The sequence below is a fragment of the Arachis ipaensis genome, chromosome B04 (genome assembly GCF_000816755.2).
Source record: "Arachis ipaensis cultivar K30076 chromosome B04, Araip1.1, whole genome shotgun sequence".
NCBI classification, from domain to species: domain Eukaryota; kingdom Viridiplantae; phylum Streptophyta; class Magnoliopsida; order Fabales; family Fabaceae; genus Arachis; species Arachis ipaensis.
Window position 1 is genome coordinate 75,696,763 of NC_029788.2, and position 8,215 is coordinate 75,704,977.

Sequence of the window (8,215 nt, forward strand, 5' to 3'; positions counted from 1 at the left end):
AGGTATTTTTCTGGCTGAAATTGAAGGAGCTGAGCAAAAATCTGATTCAGGTTGAAAAAGGACTGCTGATGCTGTTGGATTCTGACCTCCCTTCACTCAAAGTGGATTTTCTGGAGCTACAGAACTCGAAATGGCATGCTTCTAATTGCGTTGGAAAGTAGACATCCAGGGCTTTCCAGCAATATATAATAATCCATACTTTGCTCAAGGATAGACGACATAAACTGGCGTTCAACGCCAGTTCTCTGTCCAATTCTGGCGTCCAGCGCCAGAAAAGGATCAAAAACTGGAGTTGAACGCCCAAACTGGCATAAAAACTGGCGTTCAACTCCACAAATGGCCTCTGCACGTGAATTTCTTAAGTCTCAGCCCAGCACACACCAAGTGGGCCCCAGAAGTGGATCTCTGCATCATCCATCATAGTCTACTCATATTTTGTAACCCTAGGCTACTAGTTTAGTATAAAAACAACTTTTAGGTAGTGTTTGGTGGAGAAACAGAGACGGAAAGACTGAGACTGAGAGACAGAGACTAAAAGACAGGGATTGAAATAAATCTCATTATTCTGTTTGGTGCAAAATGGGAGACAGGAATTGAAATAAGAATGAAACTCTAATTTAATTTGCACAAAGGGTAAAATTGGAATTAATTAATTGAAATGAAAGTATTTTAGGTATAAAATGTTATTAAAGTTTCAGTCTCCATCTCTAAAAATTTCAGTCCCCTGTGTCCCTACTTTTAGGAGGTACTGAAATACTGAAATTTTAGAGACAGAGACAAAAATTTTAGTACCAGTCTCTGAACTAACAAACACGATACTGAATCTCAGTCTCTCAGTTTCTGTCTCAGTACCTCAAAACAAACGCTACCTTAGAGACTTTCAGCGCCAGAAACAAGGCAGGATTGGCGTTCAACGCCAGAAATGGGCAAGAATCTAGCGTTGAACGCCCAAATGGGGCAAAATTCAGCGTTGAACGCCCAAAATGGGCACATTTCTGGCGTTCAGGCGCCAGGACCAGACAGTGAGCTGGCGTCTAACATCACTCCAGCTTCTGACTCTGGCACTCAATTGCCTGGAACTGGAACATAAGGCCTACTGGGCAACCAGATTTCTAAACTTTGATGCCAAATTAGCAGGAGAAAAACGATTGTTCCAGCTAAATGAGCTAGAGGAATTCAGATTCACAGCTTTCGAAAATGCGAAGCTTTATAAAGAAAAATAAAAAAAATGGCATGACAGAAAGCTGTCATCTAGAATCTTTGAACCAGGACAGAAGGTCCTGTTGTTTAACTCTAGACTCAGGCTATTCCCCGGGAAACTAAAATCCCGGTGGAGGGGACCATACGTGATTACAAATGTGTCACCATATGGTTATGTGGAGCTTCAAGATATCGATTCTGATAAGAAGTTCGTTGTCAATGGACAGAGAATCAAGCATTATCTTGAAGGCAACATTGAGCAAGAATGCTCAAGGCTGAAGCTAGATTAAAAGCTCAGCAAGGTCCAGCTAAAGACAATAAAGAAGCGCTTGCTGGGAGGTAACCCAGCCATGGGGCATCAATCCTCTAAGCATTTTTGCCCTATTTTTATTTTTATTTTTATTTGTTTATATAAAGTTCACTGACACTAAGGTACAGAATCATTTGTATAAGTTTACAGGGTTACAGAAGGAATCTGCACACAAAACAGAGATAGGGAGCTCAATGGCAAGAAAACGCCAGTAAAGGGGCATTTTGGGCGTTCAGCGCCCAAAATGGGCACTCACTGGGCGCTGAACGCCAGTAAGGGCAGCATCTGGGCGTTCAACGCCAGAAACAGGCACCCAATGGGCGTTGAACGCCAGTAATGGCAGCAACTGGGCGCTGAACGCCCAGGAGATCAGCATTTGGGCGTTGAACGCTCAAAACAAGCAGTGTTTGGGCGTTCAAACGCCAGGAAGACAAGGAGGAGCCAAAACCAATTATCCCACACGTATTTCCATTTAAATTTCAAATTTTATGCTTCAATGCATGATTTTTACATGAACATGTCAAGAACCCTGATTTCTAAAATCCTTAATTTCAAAAAAATCCATCTTTCCAAATTCAATCCAACTCTTTTCAAAATCTTTTCTGAAAACAAATCTATCTTTTTTATTCAAAAATCTTTTCAACTAATCCATATCTTTTTCAAATATCCATATTATCTTTTTCAAAATTTAGAGTTATCTTTTTCAAAAATCTATCATATCTTTTCAAAATTAAACTCTATCTTCTATCCTATCTTTTTCAAATCAATCTTTTTATCTTATCTCTTCCAATTTTTCGAAAACCCACCCCCCTCACCCCTTTAAATTGGGTTCGGCCCCCCCTCCTTCATCAACAAGTGCTACTCAATCTCCTTCTATCCCTCTCCTTTCTTTTCTTTTGCTTGAGGACAAGCAAACCTCTAAGTTTGGTGTGTTTCTCCGAGATCACTACTAAGATTATGGCTCTCAAAGGGAAACAATACACTCCAAGAGGCAAGAAAGAGAGCGTTCCAAAACCACTTTGGAATCAAGGGAAGTTCTTATCTAAAGAACATTCAGACCATTATCTTAAAGTAATGGGTCTGAGATCAGTGATCCCGGAAGTTAGATTCGATCTGAAAGAAGACGAATATCCGGAGATCCGGGAGCAAATTCGAATCAGGAACTGGGAAGTCCTAGCTAATCCTGAAACAAAAGTAGGAGGGAACATGGTCCAGGAGTTCTATGCTAATATGTGGCAGACTGACAAGCAAAGACTATCTGGAACTGCCTGCTACGAATTTCGGACCATGGTCAGGGGAAAGATTGTTCATACCACCCCTAACAAGATCAGAGAGATATTAAAGCTACCTCAGCTAAAGGATGATCCAGACTCCTTCAACAGAAGGATGATGAGAGCAGACATTGGCCTGGATAAGATTCTAGAGGACATATGTATCCCTGGAGCCAGGTGGACCACCAACACAAAGGGCGTCCCAAATCAACTCAAGAGAGAGAATCTCAAACCAGTTGCCAGAGGATGGCTGGACTTCATTGGGCGTTCTCTGTTGCCCACTAGCAACCGTTCTGAAGTCACAGTTAAAAGAGCAGTGATGATTCATTGCATCATGACGGGGAAGGAAGTGGAGGTTCATCAGCTGATTTCCACTGAACTCTACAAGATTGCTAATAAAAATTCAAAAGAGGCCAGGTTGGCTTATCCAAGCGTGATTTTTCTGCTCTGCAAGGACGCTGGAGTCAAGATGGGAATAACTGAATATATCCTAATTGAAAAGTCAATCACCAAAGCATCAATGGAGAGACAACAAGCACAGGAGGATCCTATCAAGAAGAGAGCACAGGAATTCCTCCCAGAGATTCCTCAAGCAGAATATTGGGAATATCTTGAGACGTCTGTCACCAAGATACAAGAAGCTATGGAGCAAATAATAAAACAACAGAAGGAACACAGTCAAATGGTGACCTATATGTTTAAAGAACAAGAGGAGCAGGGGCGTGACTTAAGGGAATTGAAGCGCCAAAAGTCTTCTCTTGTAGTACCAAGCATCCCAAGGATCAGAGGAACCCCCGTGCCCCCAGAATAAAGGTTGTTAATTTCCAATTTCTGCCTTAACTCTGTGACAGTGTCCTTATAAAAGTTTACCTTAGAAGTCATATAATAGTAATTAGTATCTATTTGATTTTATCTCCAATTAAGCTATAGTTTATTTTTCTCATCATCATTAAACATGAATAAAATAGTAGATCTTTTGAGTAAGAAGCAATAAAATTTCGAGTTTAATAAAAGAAATTCTAATTGGTTAAATGTAGACAACGGTGATCCACCAACACACAGCTTGCCATAGGGGGACGTGCGTGTGTGAATCAGAAGACAGAGGAAAGTAGAGATTCAGAAGACAAAACATCTCCAAAACTCCAACATATTCTCCATTACTGCACAACAAGTAATCTTTAATTTATGCTCTCTCGGTTATTCACAATTCAACTGATAAACATAATTGACTTCCTGACTAAGATTTACAAGATAACCATAGATTGCTTCAAACCAACAATCTCCATGGGATTCGACCCTTACTCACGTGAGGTATTACTTGGACGACCCAGTGCACTTGCTGGTTAGTGGTACGTGTTGTGAAAAGTGTGATTCACAATTCGTGCACCACTTGACTTCTTGGGTAAAACAGAGCTTCTTTATTAGTTATGTATGTGATGAGCGGATAATTTATACGCTTTTTGGCATTGTTTTTAGTATATTTTTAGTAGGATCTAGTTACTTTTATGGATATTTTTATTAGTTTTTATGTTAAATTCACATTTCTGGACTTTACTATGAGTTTGTGTATTTTTCTGTGATTTTAGGTATTTTCTGGCTAAAATTGAGGGACTTGAGCAAAAATCAGATTCAGAGGTAGAAGAAGGACTGCTGATGCTGTTGGATTCTGACCGCCCTGCACTCAAAGTGGATTTTCTAGAGCTACAGAACTCAGAATGGCACGCTTCCAATTGCGTTGGAAAGTATACATCCAAGGATTTCCAAAAATATATAATAGTCCATACTTTAGCTGAGTTTAGATGACGCAAAAGGGCGTTGAACGCCAATTCTACGCTGCAGTCTAGAGTTAAACGCCAGAAACACGTTACAAACCAGAGTTGAACGCCAGAAACACGTTACAAACTGGCGTTCAACTCCAAGAATGACCTCTCCACATGTAAACTTCAAGCTCAGCCCAAGCACACACCAAGTGGGCCCCGAAAGTGCATTTATACATCAATTACTTACTTCTATAAACCCTGGTAGCTAGTTTAGTATAAATAGGACTTTTTACTATTGTATTAGATCTTATGATTTTTAGTTCAACTTTGGATCATATTGATCACGTTTGGGGACTGGCCATTTGGCCATGCCTGGACCATTATCACTTATGTATTTTCAAACGGTAGAGTTTCTGCACTCCATAGATTAAGGTGTGGAGCTTTGCTGTTCCTGATGATTTAATGCAAAGTACTACTGTTTTCTATTCAATTCAACTTATTCTGCTTCTAAGATATCCATTTGCACTTCAACATGAATGTGGTGATCGTGACAGTCATCATCATTCCCTATGAACACGTGCCTGATAACCACGTCCGTTCTACCTTAGATTGAATGAGTATCTCTTGGATTCCTTAATCAGAATCTTCGTGGTATAAGTTAGAACCCATGGATGGCCATTCCTGAGATCCGGAAAGTCTAAACCTTGTCTGTGGTATTCCGAGTAGTATCTGGGAAGGGATGGCTGTGACGAACTTCAAACTCGCGAGTGCTAGGCGTAGTGACAGACGCAAAAGGATAGCAAATCCTATTCCAGTATGATCGAGAACCTCCAGATGATTAGCCATGCCGTGACAGAGCATTCGGACCATTTTCACCGAGAGGATGGGATGTAGCCATTGACAACGGTGATGCCCTTACAGAAAGCTTGCCATGGAAAGGAGTAAGACTGATTGGATGAAGACAGCAGGAAAGCAGAGGTTCAGAGGAACGAAAGCATCTCTATGCGCTTATCTGAAATTCTCACCAATGAATTACATAAGTATTTCTATCTTTACTTTCTATTTATTTATTATTATTATTCGAAAACTCCATAACCATTTGATATCTGCCTGACTGAAATTTACAAGGTGACCATAGCTTGCTTCAAGCCGACAATCTCCGTGGGATCGACCCTTACTCACGTAAGGTTTTATTACTTGGATGACCCAGTGCACTTGCTGGTTAGTTGTGTGAAGTTGTGAAGTTATGTTTGGACCATGGTATTGTGCACCAGTTATTGGCGCCATTGCCAGGGAGAGAACGAACAACAAATTTTACAACCTGAGTAACAATTTCGCATACCAAGTTTTTGGCGCCGTTGCCGGGGATTGTTCGTGTTTGGACAACTGACGGTTCATCGTGTTGCTCAGATTGGGTAATTTTCTTCTTATTTTATTTTCAAAAAGTTTTCAAAGATTTTTTCAAAAATATTTTCTTCTTTTTCATTTTTCCCAATTAATATTCGAAAAAAAAATTATAAAATATATTTTTCTTCAGAATTTTTAAGAATGAATTCTAGTGTTTCATGATGACTTGTTGAATCCTGGCTGGCTGTAAAGCCATGTCTAAATTCCTTTGGACTGAGGATTCAACTAATCAATTCAATGCATGTAATAGCATACTAAAGCTTGGCTGGCTATTAAGCCATGCCTAACCCTCAGATTGGAGCTTTAGACTAAGAGTACAAAATTCCTGGAATTCATATTAAAAATTTTGAAATCCTTATTTTCTTTTTCCTAGATGTTTTTCGAAAAAAAATTTACAAAAATCCAAAAAAAAAAAATAAAATCATAAAAATAAAAAATATTCTATGTTGTTTGTTTGAGTCTTGTGTCAAATTTTAAGTTTGTTGTCAATTGCATACTCATCTTGCATTTTTTTTCGAAAATTGCATTCATGCATTGCATTCATCATGATCTTCAAATTGTTCTTGATAAACCTTCTTGATTGATCTTCATATTGTATTGTTTTGTGTTGTATGGTGTTTTTCATATGCATTCTTGAATTCTTAGTGTCTAAACATTAAAGATTTCTAAGTTTGGTGTCTTGCATGTTTCCTTTGCATCAAAAAAATTTTTCAAAAATATGTTCTTGGTGTTCATCTTTACATTCAAAGTGTTCTTGGCATTCATCTTGACAATCATAGTGTTCTTGCATTCATCACATGTTTTGATCTAAAATTTTCATGCATTGAGTCTTTTTGATGTTTTTCTCTTTCATCATTAAAAATTCAAAAATCAAAAAAATATCTTTCCCTTTTTCACTCATAAATTTTCTAAAATTTGAGTTGACTTTTTCAAAACTTTTTAAAATTTAGTTGTTTCTTATGGGTCAAATCAAATTTTCAATTTAAAAATCTTATCTTTTTCAAAACCTTTTTCAAAAATCATTTTTTTTCATTTTTCTTATTTACTTTCAAAAATTTTAAAATTATTTTTCAAAAATCTTTTTCTTAATTTTTTTTCCATATTTTCGAAAATATCCTCAACAATTAATGTTTTGATTCAAAAATTTCAAGTTTGTTACTTACTTGTTAAGAAAGATTCAAACTTTAAGTTCTAGAATCATATCTTGTGATTTCTTGTGAATCAAGTCATTAATTGTGATTTTAAAAATCAAATCTTTTTTAAAACTAATTTTAATCATATCTTTTCAAAAATATCTTTTTATCTTATCTTTTTCAAAATCATATATTTTTAATCATATCTCTTTAAAACATATCTTTTTCAAAAATTTGATTTTAAAATATCTTTTCTAACTTCTTATCTTCTTATCTTTTCAAAATTGATTTTCAAATTTGTTCCAACTAACTAATTAACTTTTTGTTTGTTTCTTATCTCTTTCAAAACTACCTAACTAACTATCCCTCTCTAATTTTCGAAAATACCTCCCTCTTTTTTAAAAATTCTTTTTAATTAATTAATTGTTTAAATTTTAATTTTAATTTCAATTCTCCTTTAATTTTCGAAAATCATTAACTCTTTTTCAAAATTAATTTTCAAAATTTCCTCTCTCTCATCTCCTTCTATTTATTTATTCATTTACTAACACTTCTCTTCATCTTAAATCATTACTCTTATCCTCACCCTTGTGTTTGGATTATCCATTCTTCTTCACTCTTATTCCCTTTTCTTCTAACAACAAGGGTACCTCTATACTCTGGTAAAAAGGATCCCTATTATTATTTTCTGTTCCCTTCTTTTTCATATTAGCAGGAGCAAGGACAAGAACATTCTTGTTGAAGCAGACCCTGAACCTGAAAGGACTCTGAAAAGGAAACTAAGAAAAGCTAAAATACAACAATCCAGAGACAACCTTACAGGAATTTTCGAATAGGAAGATGAGATGGCAGCCGAAAATAATAATAATGCAAGGAGGATGCTTGGTGACTTCACTGCACCTAATTCCAATTTACATGGAAGAAGCATCTCCATCCCTACCATTAGAGCAAACAATTTTGAGCTTAAACCTCAATTAGTTTCTCTGATGCAACAAAACTGCAAGTTTCATGGACTTCCATCTGAAGATCCTTTTCAGTTCTTAACTGAATTCTTGCAGATATGTGATACTGTTAAGACTAATGGAGTAGATCCTGAAGTCTACAGGCTCATGCTTTTCCCTTTCGCTGTAAGAA